At 40.4% G+C, this 18,442-nt stretch overlaps 1 protein-coding gene across 1 annotated transcript in view; it reads left to right on the forward strand.

Annotated features, from left to right (window-relative positions):
- The window catches only part of THSD7B (thrombospondin type 1 domain containing 7B), a 2,208,177-nt gene that overhangs the window by 1,563,145 nt on the left and 626,590 nt on the right, over positions 1-18,442 (forward strand). The window lies entirely within an intron of this gene.

Below are 18,442 nucleotides of genomic sequence, written 5' to 3' on the forward strand. Positions count from 1 at the left end.
TGATCAGTTGGCCCCCTTACCAGCATGGAGACTATGGCTCCTAACAGACTCTCCCATCCACTGCAACTCGCTCCGATGCGCTTCGGCAAGTCCTCCCTTTACCAAATTGCGTGGGTTGATGGCTAGATGGCCAATGCCACTTTCAGATGAAAATCAGGAAATTAAAGGGCCTCAGAACTCAGAAACTCCTGGGAGCATTGAAATGCATGTCCTGCAGCATGGACGCTTAGGCCACGCCCCCCATGACAATCTTAACCTAAGTGTCCTTATCGTGACATACCTTCCCACAAGAGGACATGCTGTTTATCATCTATATGTACTGCAAATAACACAGCCAGTTTGATTATTTTTACAAATGCTGGATGTAAATATATACCTTATTTGCCAATAGAAGATAACAGTACATTAATTTAAATATGGCCAACTACTGTTGATGGTTCCAGATTGATATTTCCATTTTATTATGCTAGCGGGATTGCTGCTATAATAGTTACTTAAACGGGGAATATTGTCCACGAGGCCTCTTCATCAATGTTTTTTGTTGGGATTGGGAGTGTCAATAGCAGTGTCACCCTTTGGTGGTGGTGCCTAGCAAGCACCGTCCGCCAAATTATGATGCGGTCTCCAGCCAGCCTTTCTGCGGCAGTGCAACGTTGAAAAGCAGGCGGAGTTAGGTCTTGGGGGCCCGATGTGGGCCCCCCTTGTGGTGGGGGTGGTGAGGGTGCACTGGGGCTACCCATGGTACCCCCCAACATTTCACTTCACCAAGTGACAGACACAGTGTAGTGCCTGCCACGTCGTGCAGTGAAATGCACAACATGCTCTTTTCGGCATTGCGGCGGTGCTGCTGTCAGCAGCCACCGCCGCAATGTTAATGGTGCAGAACAAGACCGCCGCAGTGGCGGTCCCATCATAATAGGATATGTGGGACAACCGCATGCATGGGGGACGGTCCTGGTTCACGCCACTGTGGCGGATGGAGCCAGTCAGTCCACCATCGTAATGAGCCCCTTAGTTCGAAACATTTCTAAATTCTTCATTTGGTATACAATATTTCTGTGCATAGTTAAAGTCACCAGCATGTAAGAGTGCATATAAGGTTATGGGTAAGAGTACTTTGGCATGGCCATAAAGATTACTGTTCCTATGCCAAGAATACTGTTCCTACGCCAAGATTACTGTTCCTACGCCATCTCATATCAAATGCAATGCTAGACGCAAAGTGCTATGTGGAGTGCTATGTAATCACCCAGCTCAACCACTGGCTAAGGAGAAATAACCTCCATTTTATTTCAAAAGTTTCCCGTGTATGATCAACAGATTTGGTCACAGCTAGATAATTTGCACTGTTCTGGTATCAGCCAGGATGTCAGAACAGTGTCAGAACAGTGAATATTGTCTCCAATGGATTATAATGCAAAAGTTAAAGCTACGGTTCTCATTGTGTCCCGTTTATTTTTTTCTCTTGTCAAAATATGAGCCAAAGGCTGCAGAGATTAACAAAACTACAGTCCTGAACGTTTATTCATTTTTAGTTGTCAAGTCAGAATAAATTAAAGCAGTCCTGATACAAGAGTAATTTGCAGTTTCGTTGGCAGAGCAGCTTTGGAACACTATTCAACTTTTCTCTCCAGAGACCTGTTCTGTTACTCAAGGCCCTGTGATTGCAAATTGCCAAAGAATTAAAATCTATAAAGTATTATGTTGTTTTGTCAAGCAGAGAGACTACAAAACTTTTAGAGACCTTTTTTTTTCTCCAGGGTAAATCTACTAAATAAGGGAAGATTTGCTTAATTGGCATGATACAGTACAGTTGACTTGGAAAAAAGCATTCTGCAAAAACAGAAATGATTGTTGTTCATACATATTTATGTATTTTACATTAATATGAAAAGTTGTGTCTGGGTCATGCGGAGAGGCCAGATTACTTATGCCAATCTCTTTCAATTTAAGCAGCAGTGGCACCTGTTAATGTTTTATAAGTCTAGAGTGACTTCTTGTAACTGTTGCCTGATTTTATACATGTCCTACATGAGCCTGTCTGCGATAAATTCTACATCCATATGACTATTCACAGTTGTAACCAGCTAATCCTCACTGAGATAATCATGTTTACACTTTACAACTGTCTATAGTTATCCTAAACACTTTTTAAAAAAATGATTGATTTTGAATATGCAGGCATTACAATTTTCTGTCAGAATCACAGAACACCTGCTTTTATCAAGTTTACACGTTGCGTATGATGCAGTTTCAATTCTGACTCTATCCTTATTTTGTTAATTGTCAAAATAATGAATGGAGAGGACTGTATGTCAAAATATAGAGGGCCAAATATGAGGCCTGAATATCGAGAAACAAAATATTCTGAATGTCAGTTTACATAGAGATGTCGTTATTTACTATTCTTAACTTTATTCTTAACTAACTCCACATCTACATATCATAAAAAAATATACAAATGTATAGATTCATGAATATAATATATAGTGGTAGAGGTCATAGATGTGCGTCTAATAAAATATTTTTCTGCACGAAGATTCGGGTGTGCAGCGTCTCATTTGTTGTTGGGAGATTTCCTTTGGAAATACATGGTCCATCCCTGATGCCGGCACTTCCATAGCCTGTTCTACAAGCTTTCAAAACAGGCTCCGACACACCAGCGGCATTGCTGGCATTGCCGCACATAACGCATCACATAACATAACACTCCCCAGCCTTTCTCAAACTAGAGAAATGCCATTTGAATACATTAAAATATGTACAGCATGTTCACATCAGCAATAAACATAAAGGAGTTACTACAATTACCTCTTCTAAAAGTGATAAATCCATGGAGTTAAAATACATTAGATAACATACACAATATTAGATAATCATTGTCTAATACAATTAAATGTTTTGACATGTTTATGCTCTAAGATAAAGTGCTTTCAGTGCCCATCGGAAAAAAAATAATTTGTGCTCGAAATGCAGAAAACTATCTGCTGGTAAAAAATATATGTACAAGTTCAATTTTGAAAATGTTAAATCAACCATGAGTACATATTCAAATTGACCACCAATGACCTCTGAATAAAATTCAATTTCATAGTTCATACAATTGACTAATCAATAGTACATCCACATAGTCTGGTTTTTGCTGTGCTAACATTAATCCCCAGTGGGCTAACACAGCATATCAAAATGTACAGAAAAACTGAAACGTTTGTCCAAAGGTTTTCCCCAATGGGGAAAGTTCAACCCAATGTTTACGTGAAGTAAAATAACTAGGATTTTGTACAATGACGTAAATGGTAAAGATATAATCCCTTTGTGTACTACTAATAATCATTCTTCCCCATGCACTTGTTTATACTTTTGCACATATACCTATATGCGTCTCCAATAAAAGTAGTCCAAAATAGCTGCAACACACTAAACAGAAATTGAAAAAACAAACAAAACAAAATATGCATAAGAGCAAATTTCACTAGCTGGTTAAGAACAGAAGGGAGGAGACACTGATATGTATGTTAATCACAGGTGTATATATAGTTGCTGATGACGTCACATATTACATCACTCATGACATGGTCAGTGACATCACTCATGACATCACTGATGACATCTCAAATGACATCACTAATGACATCACTGACATCACTACTATGTGACGTCATCAGCAGTGGATTGCGGTCGCGCGAGTTATAGTTAGCTGAACTAACTATAACGGGGGAATTTCAATCGTTTTGTACGAGTGAAATGTCCAGCTAACTATAACATGTGTGAAACCTATGGTTTTGTCAGTGAATTTGCAAGGTTTTTTAAATGATAATTCCTAACTATAACGTGTGTCAAACCTATGGTTTTTTCAGTGAATTTGCAAGGTTTTTTAAATGCTAATTTATGCATGTATTATTATATTTTTTATATATTTATTTTACAATAAAATGCCTATGTATATAGTTATAGATTGACTGTATCTTGTAATATGGAATGGCTCAGCTCTTATTTTTTTAATATGGATAAAGTTGAAAAGCATAGTTCATATCTTCTATAAACTTATAAACAGTTTAAAATGTTTTTTTTTTTAAGGGTTTTTCACGGTGCGCGCACCCCGCGATTTTTTGAAAAAAAATAAAATGTTTTTTTTACCCTTCTGGGTCCTTCAGGGACCCCCTGACAAAGGCTAGGGGGTCAGGAACTCTCTACCCTGCCCCCTTTTCACGTTCTCCACCTGTCTTTTTCACTGTCACACACAAAATGGCGTCCAACACTTCCTGATTTCGACCGATTGGAATGTTGACTGACATCTAACCACCAATCAGAATTACGCTCGCGGACATTTGGTGCGCGCCCCGTGGGTGCACCGTGCGCGCACGGTGCGCGCATATAGATATTTATGTACTTTTAACTGCAATTTTCTCAGGAACTACTGAACAGATTGACACCATATATGCAAAAGGCACATGCCTGACCTGAGGACTACCTCTTTGCCAAATTTTAAGTAATTCTGTTCAGCCGTTCGGGCTGTACCTTCGACTAAAGGTCCTATGGGAAAATGCATGGGGAAAACGCGTTTTGGGACCCCCCTTTTTTCTCATCCCCCGCTTGACGAATCACCCCCAGACTTTCAGGGTAGGAGCTGAGCAGAGCGCCCCATTAGTTTTGAAAATTTCACGAAGATAAGTCTACCGGCGCCAAAGTTATTCAAAATAGAATTTTCAGATTTCCTATGGGAACTCGGTCCTAACTATAACTATCTACTGGCGACCGCCAGTAGATAATGTATCAATTCAAGTCTCCTTAACTGCTGCTCCCTATGACCACCTCTTATGGCACAGAGTCAATAATAAAATAGCTCAGATTGGAAACATTGCTATTATGAACTTTTTTAACATGGCGTGAAAACAGTGTAGCTGTGATCTTTGTTTTTTGTTGCTCTAATATCCTGTACGAACCTTAAATGAACCTACAGAATGGTGCTTCCAACATGCATTTTCGGGCAGGTACTTTTTGCTTTTGCAGTTAAATACACCTCAAATCTTGCAGCTCATATTGATCAATGGTGATACAACTTTGTTAGTATTAATCGTTACGGCAGGCCTTACATTTTTGACAATGTTTAAACCCAGGGTTACCTGCCAATCAACTTTCTGGTGCCAGCATCTCAGGACTACTGACTAATTACTCCTGCCACATTGATTTAGTTCAATAGAAGGTCATGAGTGGCCTAGTCTGGTTTGCATGCCCTATAATGGGATCACATCTGATAAGGTGCCAATATTTAGCAAAAAAGTTTTGGACCTTCTGATGTTCTGTGCTAAACCCGGTAATCATCCTCAACTCTTTCTGAGTGCTAAATGAGAGCTCATTTTTCTTTGATGTGTCTTGCCTCTTAAAGAGGAGAGTCTCACAATCCTTCGGATTGTCCCTGCGTGTGTGTTTGTTCATTGCTTCACTGCTGTACCCTTGTGCTAGGAATCTATCTTTCAATTCCTCCTGAGTTTCCCCAAGCATATATATTAATACATAGATATATATATATATATTCATAAAACTCCATACTCCTCACACAAAGGATGGCACTCAACGTGATGCAGTTAAAATATTTATTTGTCCCAATTGCAGACAAGATGTCTATGTGTTTCGGCCTTTACTGAGCCTTGTTCATGATATGTATATATATATATATATATATATATATATTCACATGCCGCATTCCTCACAATTGAAGCTTGAGCTCCCAGGAATGGAATGAACTATAAAGCCACAGAAATTCATCAGTTTTACTTAGCAGAGCTAACTATAACTTGTGCTCCCGCCATACATTGTTTATGACCTCACATATGACATCACTCATGACATATTCTATGACATCATTCATGAAATCACTGATGACATTATTCAATGAGTGTGTTAGTTTGTTTTCTAGTTTACATAGTGGTGGGTAACTACCATATTACTTTTCTATCTAATTTTCTACAGCCTACATCCAGATAATCGGTATAAGGGTTTTCAAAATGCATTTGCTCCTATTGCACCATAGATGTGTAGAGGTATTGAACACAGTACATATCTTTGCATTGAAGATTAACTCTGTGTGCATGTGACAGTTTATTTGCGTTCATTATGTTCCACACACGTTTTTTGGCATTGCAGAAAAAGTTTCTACCAGGGCAAAGAATATATGTACTACATATTAAGTATTGTAAGCAGTCTTAAGTTATTGGACACAATTGTCTCAGTATGAGAAATTCTACTTAACATAGAAGACTGTGCGTACCAGGTAATAGCCTGTGAATGTGCTCTTATCTTGTTTCTGAAGATGGGCTATCTGTAATGTTTTCACAACAGTATTAACGTTGCAGGTAGTATGATCTTTAGCACCTTCAAACCTTGAATATTTCAAAGTGAATAGTCATTTTAGGACAAGTTTTGCATGGAGTGTACACTGTTCTTAGTATATACTTGTAATACTCTGTGGTGTATTTACCATAGTTTTATTACCTGCAAACAATGTTGTATAGAGTAAACTCTCTCTCCATAGAGTAAACACTGTTTACAGTCTCCACTTTTTTGCTCATATCAACTTCATTTCTAAATGATGGTTTGGTGATTGTCTGTCCATAGTAGGGCATTCATTTTGGAACAGATGTTGAGTATCTTGAGGAACTTAGCTTTCTCTGAACAGCTGTATACATATTGAAGCCCATGTGCATTGAGATTTTCCCATATATCTGTGGTTGATTGTTATTCTGAAGCAGGCTATCCATGAATTGTATGGTATAGAGTCAAGAACGCACATAACACATGCTTGCTAAACCTAAAGGAGTTGCATCTGTGATGGCATTAATGATGTTTATATTATCCTGAGCTAATTTGTGCTTACTTTCAGGCCTCTAATGCCATACTAGCTCATAATGTGTGCAAAAGAGGCTAGGATGATGTCAGCAGTGATGTAATCCCCAGGGGCAGAGTGCCTAATAAAGGGAGGGGGTGCACAGACCCCATCCCTGTGTGGAATTAGAACCACACTGGGCCCCAGGTCCTAGGGCTAAAATATAAAAAAAGGGGGAGCCTAATTCGACCCTGGGGACCACATCCCCCGATGCGTGCATCAATCAAAGGTGAGTGCCCTGGTGGCTCAAGCCCAGGCTGGCATTGCTCACACCCGGTGGGCACAAATATTTATGCTGCTCCCTCCAGGTGGGAGCAATCTGTTGTTCTGTTTTTCTTCCAACATCAGTGCGGGTAGGGAAAAAGAACACAAGTCTGCTCCCAGGCGGCACTAGCAATTTCAAAGCTCCAGCTGGCGGGAGATTTGAAAATGCTCCCGCCAGATGGGAGCAAACACATGTTTCCCTCCCTGCGGTGGTGCGGGAAACTACTGTGTCCTGGGGCAAAGCAAGAGAGTCGGCCCCAAGGTCATTAAAGGCTCAGGGAGGATGGCTGGGTGCTTCCACTGCCTTTTCTTTGAATTGACAGCTTTAGGAGAAAGGATCTCAACGTTTTTTTAAGGCTCAGGGAGGGGGACCAGGTACCCTCCTCCCCTTAATAAATAGATTGGGCTCCAGGGGCTGAAAAGCTTGGGGAATGGGGCTGTGTTCCACCCTTAAATATCCCTAGCTCTGGGGAATGGTATCCCCAGGGCACTAAATGGGCTGGGGAGGGGCACCCTACTAATGCCTCCCCACCCCAAATACATGGTAAATAATGGTGGCTACCATGTTAGTACTTTTTTCCCCGCAATCCCGTGGGACTCCAAAGAGATCGTGGCAACATTTTGCCACTTTATTTTTTATTTTTGCCACAGGGGTGGGACTTAGAGGGGCAGGGTGGGGATATGGATATATTTTTAGTTCAGGACAGGGGACTAAGTCCTGGAAAGGCTGGCAGCAACATTTGTCTCATTATCAGGCAACCAATCAGAGTGGCCGCTCCTCAAGGAGTCTTACTCCCACCGGAACGAGATGGCCCAAAAGAAAAAAGCTCCTTGGCCAATCAAAACGCTGTCTTTTTAAACTGGTGCTCCTGTGAGACTCTCTAGAGACTCTTGAGGATCCAACTTTCCAGATGTACAAATATATACATTCAAACCTTCATTTCTCAAAAACTACTGCAAAAAGCACAATCTGCAGACCAAGATCTAGTATCCTGCCAAATTTGGTGTAATTCCGTTCAGCAGTTTTTGCGATAGCACTTTTTAAAGTAGTTTATGGAAAATGCATGGAGATTTTGGGACACACCTTTTTTCTCAGTCCCTGCTTTACGGATTAACCAAAAGCCTTCCATGCACAAACTAGGCACTTCATTGGAAAGTTTTGTGGAGATTCATCAAACAGTCCTAAGTTAATAGCAACACACTCGAAAAGCAGTTCCTATGGAAACATTGACCTAAAAACAAGTAGCCAGTGACGAATGCCTCTGGGTAACATATGTATATTAATCCTCCTTAACTTTTTGTGGTGATCCATCAAACAGGTGCTGAGAAAAAGGAGGCGTTCAAAATGCAATTTCCCCAAGCAATTTTCAAAGGGAATTTTAATCAGAGGTACTGTCAACACAGCAGAACGGAATAACACCAAATTTGGCAGGATGTTATATCTTTACCAAAAAAGTGTGCTGTGGTCAAAATCCATTCAGTACTTTTGGGCAATCAAGGGTCAAAATTTATAGCTATTTTGACAGTTGGGCTTCGATTAAAAAATGTAACTTTTCAGTGCCAGCGCTATGGTTGACTGGCCACAACTTTAGCAGAAATGTTTTGGTGACCATTACAGGACACAGGGACTCGGTCCTAAAATTTTTGAAAAATCACATATAAGGTGGGAGAGGCCCCCAAACCACTGGCTCTATTGGGAAGGGGACCAGAGGGACCCCTAGACTAAAAATTAAAAGAAACATATTTTTTGTGGGGTCACTGCAATCCTGTGGCACTCCCACAGGTCTCCTGGGAGAGTGTCAAAGGAGCCCTGAAGGATTGGGAAAATGAATCGGGTTTGGCCACCCGTGGAGGCTCAGGGCCAAACCCAAGCAGCTTTTCATTGGTAACCATTTACTAACCTACTTACAACCAAACTAACGTGGCAGTCCCTTCTTTTGTATTAGAAGCTTCAAGGAAACTGATTCTGAACAATTTGAATATCTGGGTAAATTGCACAAAGTGTCTAGAAGTGAGGCATTCTTTGATTCATGTGGCCTACCTGATCCTCAGTAATAGGCAATGCCACCCAACGTTTGGTACTGAAGCATTGAGGACGAATATGTTAAAGTGGCTTTATGATTATAGGCTTTGATCAATTGACTACAGTATGTTATAATTTATGGTTTGTGCTTTTTAAGTTTAATGAAATATGTTATATCTCACTCTTCAACAGTTTATTACAGACTAGTGTTAGTTACTTTGATAATGAATTACATTTATTTCAGAAATATTCTAGTTGCAACTATGTTTTTAAAAATGGGTAAAGAAATACAGGTAACTACTGGTGGAACTGTTAAAAATAAATAGCATATATTCAGAATCTGTAAATTACAAAGGCTTAAAAACATTGACAAAGTGCATTGATGCATTGATCATCAACGTTTCCATGTCAATTAATGAGGCATATCAATAGAAAAAATGCTTTAAAAAAAAATTCCCACAATGTAACAAAGCAATTTCTTATAACCAAAGCTCATAGGTATTCGAATATTTGAATACAGATGTGATATGTGTTATTTATTAAGTACAGAATAAGAGCATTGCCAATTGGAAAATCAGCTGTGCAGCTCAGTGGTGGCTGGCATGTCCCGAGATTTGTGGCGTGGGCAGGACATTGAAAAAAATAAATAAGTAAATTAAAAGCACTTACATATGAGCGTGACATCCTCCTCGATGGTCTTCTCTCCTCAAGGCAGGCAGGCAGGCTCCAAACTCCCAAGACAATCCTGGCGCTGTTTTCACCAGCATTAGAGCAGCACCAGGATTGGTGGGAGCCGCCTCTATCAGTGCCGAGAAGAGATTTTTGCTTTCTCTAACTCAGCTGTCTTAAGACAGCAGGGTTAGAGAGGTTCAAAGTGCAAATGTGCGGCTGGCCAAAAGGACATGCACACTTTAAACTCTATCTGCTGCTGCCAGTCAGCAGCAGCCACATCCCTGTGCTGACAAACTTACTTCATTACCATTTTATTTTTCATCTCTGGGGGCTTTTCGGTGGAGCGATGCTCCTCCGCTCAAATGGAGGAGCCGCACCTGATGCAGATGCAGAACTGTTCACACAGCACCCAGCTATTACCAAGAAACAATTGTTTTAGAACAGACTGCCTCTGCAAATAATGATAGAAATCAAAGTGAATAACATTACCAGCGACCTAATTACTAGAAGTAAAGGCAAACATGTGAACATCTGACATTTCAGAGACAGTGAGATGAGTATTCAATGGGAAAGAAGAAAAAGGTATTATGTGTGACATTGTGCGCTCATTAAAATAAACCTCGCTATGAGGTGTCTAATTTATTTTAAGTCTGTTGTGGTGTGATCCTCTTTGCCATTTGATACATCATCTTTTGGAAAGTTTCCATTTCTTCTTCCCTTAATGCACAGTCTTTACCTTCTGTGTGCTGCATGAAAGGCTAATTTGCAATACATTGCAATGCACGGCTCTTTTCCATGCAAAGCAGGATATTCTTTATTCTGGAGATAAAACTGTTAATTCCAGGATCAACAGAAGGCTGCAGACGATTTGGAACTCAGCAACCAGAATCACACTTAACCTCTCACAGCACATCACACCCGAAGGAGCACCATTGGCTTCCTATAAACGAACAAGCACAATTCAAACTCATCACCCATGCTTTCAAGGCACTACAGTGGACCAGCATATCTCAACAATTGCATCTGCTTTTAAAAATCTACCAGACACTGCCTCCTGCCCAGACTCAAACTTGAACACATCTCACGTACATGTAATAAGAGATCTGACAGCTGAGCATTCTCCTCCATCATTAATAAAGTGTGGAATCACCTGCATTGACAAATAAGAGCCTTCTCCTCACAAGCTGAAGACCTGGTTTTTCAAGTAGTCCCACTAAGCCCTAGGTTTGGCTAGGATCACACCTTCTAAGCACCAGGAAACCCTCATGGGTGATAGCACACTGTACAAATCTGCATAACATAACATTTCAAAATCCTGCATGCACTACCTTCCCCACACAAGCTTGTAATTTGCCTCTTGCTTAGATATCAATTCTAAATTCTTGGATGAGATACTTCAAGATATAGCAAAAAATGGCAATGCTTTGCCAATGTTGCATGGCAGTCATTTTACATAAAAGGCAATTGATTGTTCCAGGGAGCTGTGTCAATTTTGTGGCAAAATCGTATGCGGGTAGTACTATGGGGATGTAAACATTTTCCGTTAAGTTGAATACAGATGCCTAGGTAACTTATGCAAATTGAATGGTTAATGGATCCATTGAGAGACACAAGGTATTGATAATAATTTGGTTTTTACCTTACCTACTAGTTTAGCGTGAATTTTCATATTGAAAATTCTGTTGATTAGAGCAATATTTGGGACCTTATCTATGGTTTGCACTGTAGAAGTAGCAAGCACACATTTCAATGAGTTTCTAATCACAAATTATTTTCAGTTGTGTATTCATATGTCACATTTGTTTGCCACAGTAAGTTTCAGCAGAGCAGTAGCTGTATGAATTTATTGATGTTTGAGGGAGACAATTCTGTCAATCGGATATTTGTGTTGAAGCCTTATATGAATACTGATGTGTTTGTTAATAAATATTCCTAGGTGGGAACGTGTAAAACATGGGTGTCTAACCCGGAATTTGTTCGTGTCGGAGCAGGGAGGCCGCAGAAACTGTTTCAGATTTTATTCTCTAATTTGCAAAATTACAAGCGCAATAACACCAGTTTTACCTCTGTCTAATTTTAATAAAAAAGAAAGAGCTGTGAGATACACAAAAAGCGGCACAATCAAGGTGCATCTATCTACAGACACTGCTAAGCAAGCTACTTTTAATGGTGTAAGAAAACATAGTTCTTCATCGGTGGCTCCACACAACAAATTGATTATGAAATGAGTACCACATATAAAGGTATTCTCCTGTTTCTATCCATATTTGGAAGAAGGTTCCATACCTAGTTATATGTCAAGGAATCACCTAACAGCCCGTTAACTCTGTCCTGATGAAGGTGTTTTAATCAAGTTACACTGAAACGCCTCGTCGACTTTTTAAGAGTAGTTTTCTTCATGATTTTGATTCTTCAACACTAAGGGGCCCATTAGGATGGTGGGCGGACTTTAGTCAGCCCGCCACCCTAGTGTTGCTGGGACTGGCCGCCAGTGGTGCGGCGGTCCCGCACCTGCAATTAGGATGCCACCGCCACCATGGCGGTGGCATCCTCCATCCCCAGCATTGTGGTGGGCGGTGGTCACAACACCACCCGCCACAATGCTGGGAATGCACTGTGTGCATTGTCATGCACAAGGTGAGAGGCACCGCGAGGTGCCTGCTACCATGTCCATGACAATGTACCCCCCCTGTGCCCCCCCCACCCCTGAACACCCTGGGGGCCCGCAAAGGGCCCCCAAAGCCAAAACGGCCTGCCTTTCCATGGCGGAGTCTCTGCCATGGGAAGGCAGTTACCGCCACAATGATAACATGGATGGCGGTGCCTGCAATATTCCTGGGCTTTCCGCCCGGTAGGCAGTCAGGCGGATTGCCTACTGGCGGAAAACCGACGGATGGTCTGCCCGTTCGCCGGGGCCCCCCCCCCGCCATCGTAATGTGGCGGGGGAATGAGTTTAGCGGGTGGATTGCCACCGTCATACACGCGGTGGCGATCCACCCGCTATCGTAATGACCCCCTAAGTGTTATATTTTATGTACTGTGTTTATCTTTGTATATTGTACTGATGTTCAGTTTTTACAAGAAAACAACTTTTTTAACAAATTGGAATAAATTTGAAATTTGAATTTCATTGATTTTATTATTGATTTTGTTAAAAAATATTGAGTGTGTATGTATGTAAATTGTTAAATTGCTATAGTCCTTTGGCTCAACATTTTTTGACAAGAGACTTTTTGTTTCCTGCTGTTACCCCATCCCGAGTATCATTAAGATAGGGTCCCTCCCTCCTTCATTGTTTTAGAACTCCTACTGGTTATCAGTGCAGTAGAGCATTACCTTCATAGCAGTTTGTATCTGTTATAAGGCTTTTCTTAACATCTATAAGTGTTTGGTTGATGACCATTTGAAACTGTATACTGCAGTACTTTTTCTATGATCTGCGTTCTTCCTTATCTTTTCAAGACAGCGCATAAACAGTGAACTTACAGTGAGCCTAGAGCACACCCATTACATACCATTGGTTGGCTTCATGTCATTATCAATTTCTTGTATCTGATTTGTTATCTTGTGTGATCTTTATTAGTTTGCAAAGGGGGAGATGTAGTGACCAGGGGCAGAGGGCACTAGGACCCTGCACCCTAATAATAATAATAATGTGGGGAAGGGAACAGCAACCGGCCACCACTTCCGGTCAGGGAGTGGGGAGGGCACTCTGCGACAACGAGGGCAAGAGAACAGACGTGTATGTCAGCACGAGAAGAAGAAAAGTAATAAAGTATAAACACTGACCTACCTGTCTCCACGTGGCTTGTGTCTGGTGACACAACACACTCCACAAGAATGCATGTGTATTTCACCTGTATCCCTTGTGTCCTTACCCTCACCACCATGCTTGTGTTGCTCTTTCTCTAACTGTGTATTTCTCACAACCCAGTGGTGCATTCACCTTCATTTGCTTCTCCTCTCACTTTTCTTTCTCACCTTTATGCTTCTCTCCTATGTTGCACTCTTTCATCTATTCGCATGCCCCTGCTTCACATTCCTATCTCTCTATTTGCATTCTTCCTTGTGCCCTACACATTGCTTCTTCCGCCTGTGACTCCCTGTTCTTCTGCCTACCCTCCTGTTCCTTCCCCACTCCCACCCTCCTACTGCATCCCTACCCCCACCACCTTGATTCCAATCCCCATGGTGCTTCCCCTGACTTGCGTTGCTTACCCTGATCTCCCATGGTAATTTGTTTCCCTTTTGTTCACTGATCAAACTTGGATCACAAAGCAAAAAGAAAAAGAAAGCACTCAACAGAAACATAAATGCTCGATGTGCATGCCTACAAAATAATGTGACCATTATTCATGCTGCACTGCAATGGGTTTGCTATAAAGCACGTCTAAAACCATTTGCAAAGCCAATAAGTTCCAAAGGTGAGGCGTGTTGGCTTTGACAATGCTTATTTTGTGACCCCTAGCTTTGCCGCACAGTTCCTCCTTTACACTTCTTACACCTATACTCTGGAATTCACTCTGGACTATTCTGAGTTTTTTTTCCTGTTTTAATGCCATCAATTTCACAAAAGCTAAAAGAACAGATGGTGGACGGAATGCTGAACAATGCAAACATTCACCCCCAGTCAACAGATTTGGGTTTAATCCATTGATTTTTTAGCCTACCACACCAGCCCAGTTTTGACCCACCCATATGCAAATCAGTCTTGACCATGCTCCTCATGAGAACAGTCCAGCCCAAGCTGCCAAACTAGGTCCTCCCGGACCAGAAACAAGCATCCTAGGACCGGTTTCAGGTTATCACCCCTCATCAGCAAGGATAGATTGAATGCAGTGGCACAGTGAGCACTGGAACCATGTCTGGGCATACCTTTCCTACTTAGGGAGACAAAAGCAAAAATAGCAGATGATGGATGGAACGCTGAACAATACAAAGATTCACCCCCAGTCAACAGATCTGGGTTTAATCCGTAGTTATCAATTTCACAAAGCCATAATGACCTGGCTTTTTACTGCTTTAATGCTGAATTAGTCTGCTTTGAGTGTTATACTTAAGTGCTGGAACACATAGTTTGAGTTTTGCCCTATTAATTTTCTCTCATGTGCTTTTACTGGCTAGTCATTCTTGGAAGGCTTGGCAGATGCTAACAATACTAATGGGATTTGCCATGGAGATTCAGCATTCAAAATAGTGTTGCTCAAATTGTCTATTTGATCTCGATTGTGACATTTTGCAAAAATAGCTGTTACCTCTCCTGCACACGTGGAAAAATAAAAAGAAACCATTGATGTCACAGTAAATGACAAATGCATCTTGGTTTTGTTCGTTGTTTATTAACTCTTAATACCATCTCGGTTGTAAGAGGTGGCATCCTCACAGAAGGAAGGTAGATTGTGGCACAGTCCTATAACCTAGACACCAAACAAACTTTCTCCCTGTAGAATATGATTCTCATGTGTGAAAGGAAAAAATTACTTCTTAACTAACCTTCTAGTGGATATTTAAGGGTCTAACCTCCCAACTTAAAAATGTGTGCTAGCCCATTCTGACTTTTTCTCATGAAATTTGTTTAAAATTGACCATCCCCCAATTCAGTCAGAAAGACAGGTCAGAGAGTATTGCAGCTGACATATGAAGTGATCTGAAAGAGGAGAATATGAAGAAGAGCAATGCAGACTCAGCCTAGAATTCTTATAATATGCCTTTAATTTACCCAGTAGTAGGACTGGTTATTTAAGCCATAAATAATAAAACAAGACATGAAGAAGCATGAATAAAGCAGTGTCACAGAGGATTAGAAGAAGACATTATATTATTCGTTTTGGGCTGCAAACAAAAACAAATTGCTAATGCTTGAACAACATAAAGGGACAGAGCTTAATCTCACAAAACCTTATATTAATGATAGCATTTAACACTCATCTGTAAGACTCAAAGTAATACCACCTTGGGTTCAAATCAAATTATAAATAAGAAAAAGGAAGCTTGTACTAAAAGAACTATGAAGAAACTCACAGTTTAGCTGAAATTCCTTCCCCATGTCCGTCTAATGGCTGGCCTCACTTTCGCAGGGGAAATGTGATGCCTTGTGGCAACCTTTGAGATACAAGGATTCATTTACTGTAAAACAGAAATCATTACCTGCAGGCTCATTTCTGCCAACCAGATCAGTATTCAGACTACAGTGGTTGTGGATGACCAATCTATCTTTTTCACTGCTAGTTCTGCAGACTTTGACATTAGAATTCAACATGGACTTCTACAACATCTTCAATTTGTTTTTAAAGAACTATCAAGTCAAGTCAAGTCAAGAATAGCTTTATTCGGTTAAAAATTTTAAAACCATCAAAGAACTATCAATATATGCTTATGTTGTTTCTAAAAAATAGGAATATTGAAGCAACCTTTACCATTTTTGTGCACCTCCTCTCATATTTTCTGCTGAGTCTAAGGTTATGCAACATTTCATTTAATTCATCATTGTTGGCTTACACTTACACTCAAATGTAGCTTTCTTCTCACCTAAGTGAGTAGATTCTAGAACTGGATTTTTCCCCATTAATATTGCAGTACTGTACCACTTCAGTAACGTGCAAATAATTTCAATGCACTTGTCAACTTTGAATAACTTTTTCTTCTTAGTGAGTCAACACTCAGGAGAAAAACATAAATAACATGGCACTCCTGAACAAAAGTATTGTGTGAATTCCAGATTGTTACAAAAAAGCCCAATTCTTTGATATTTTGTTGTAGTCATTGAGAGAAATATCTGAAGGTCACAAAACATCTTTACAACTTCGCATAGTAATAGCAGAATAACCCAAATCTTCACCCTGGCTCTTATCCTATTACACAATGACCCTGGACATTTGAGTGGCATTTTTTAGATTTCTGGACTTGACTTCCATATTTATGAGGATTGCCTGTGCTCTGGTTGAGAAAGGACCAGGCCCAGCAGTTTAGGCTGGACTGTTCATTTGGAGTAGTGTGAAGATTGGTTTACATTCAATGGCCCACACTTGAGGTGGCATAGTGGGCAAAAGAACAATAGGTTGGAATGCTACCCCCAGCAGTTGTCAGTGGTTAGATTGATTACAATATTTTATCCCATCACCCTTTGCCTGTATGATTTATGTTTATGAGAACAAAGCCAGGCTCTCCATTGGATCATCTGTAGAAAGTTCTGATCAACTCAAGCTTCTTTATTAGACCCTCGCATCCATCCTAGGACCCTTGGACTGATAACAAAAACAACATGCTGTGTCTTAACAGACACAAAGATTCATCACCTCACTATAGGCTCCCAGTTTGGCTAAAGCAATTACACATTGCGGAACATATTATTTCCATTCTCTTAAAAACGTTTCATATCAAGTATCTAATGTAATTATATAACTACGTAGTGATATGTTATAAAAAATATAAAACGCTTTCCCTGAACCAGACAAGATAGCTATCTCCTAAACAGTTAATTCCAAGAAATTATAATATTGCAGAGCCATTTTAGGAGTTACTTTCTCTTACAAAACATGAAATCATCCAGAACTCACTACCAAGAATAAATAAAACCTCCTCCTAAGTTCTTTTTGTTGCTTTTATTTATGGTCAGGTTGTCCTTCATCGTGCTGAAATCCATCCACATAGCAGTACCACACTATTTCTGTGACCGTCTCTGCATACCTTTATTTACTGTTGCCTTTAGTTTGGTAGGCTCTTTCCTGTTCATGGGGCAATACGTTGGTCCACAGTCGAATAGCGCTGCGGAGAAATGTCAGACCTTTTATCCTTTGGCAAAATGGTGAAACATTTTTGACAAAATACTTCTATTTGTATTATCTCTGTCCCAGATGTATCAGGTCAGTCTATATGCATATTATGGCTATGCGGATATGTGTGCCCTACAAATCGTCAACTTAAATAAAAAAGTGTCAGGTATGGCTTCCAGACCTCCCATGCGATCTCAACAGCAAACATATGTATTGCTTGTTGGAGGTGGTATCCTTCATGCAAGAATTGCATCATGGCTGTATAATAAACATCAGCTGCTCTGTCTCCATAACACCACTATTATTAGTGAGAAGTGAACTCACACTTGTAGATCAAACAAGAAATATTTATGTGGACTACTGTTACATGGCTCCAGTTCAGAAGCTTTATCTGCCCAGAAATCTGGCCTATCGGGCAGTGGCATATATTTTCAATGAGCCAAAGAGTTTAAGGGTCAACCAAGTATTGACTTAACAAAAATCGTTACACTTTAGGGTAGGGTCATGTTCAAAGTTAAGGCATTGGAAAGAGATAGAGAAAAAAAAAGATGACAGAAGAAAAATGGATCTAAAATTAGAGGTAGGTGATGGATTAGGGCGAGGGAAATGGTGGCCTATAATATAGTGGTGTATGCCAGTGGTAGAATATCGGTGAGGAAGAGGAGAAAGGTAATTAAAGAGGTTAGTTGGAGGTGGGATGGGCATGCGAGTATCCCCATAAATAAAAAAATGAAGTCTGAGAATTACCTTTGATTCAGCGAAACAATCCAATACTTTTGAGAATCAAAGAAAACTGTAATGAACCAAGATGAATCCCAAAGTAAGTAA

Source organism: Triturus cristatus, chromosome 3_2 (assembly GCF_964204655.1).
Source record: "Triturus cristatus chromosome 3_2, aTriCri1.1, whole genome shotgun sequence".
In the NCBI taxonomy this organism is placed as follows: domain Eukaryota; kingdom Metazoa; phylum Chordata; class Amphibia; order Caudata; family Salamandridae; genus Triturus; species Triturus cristatus.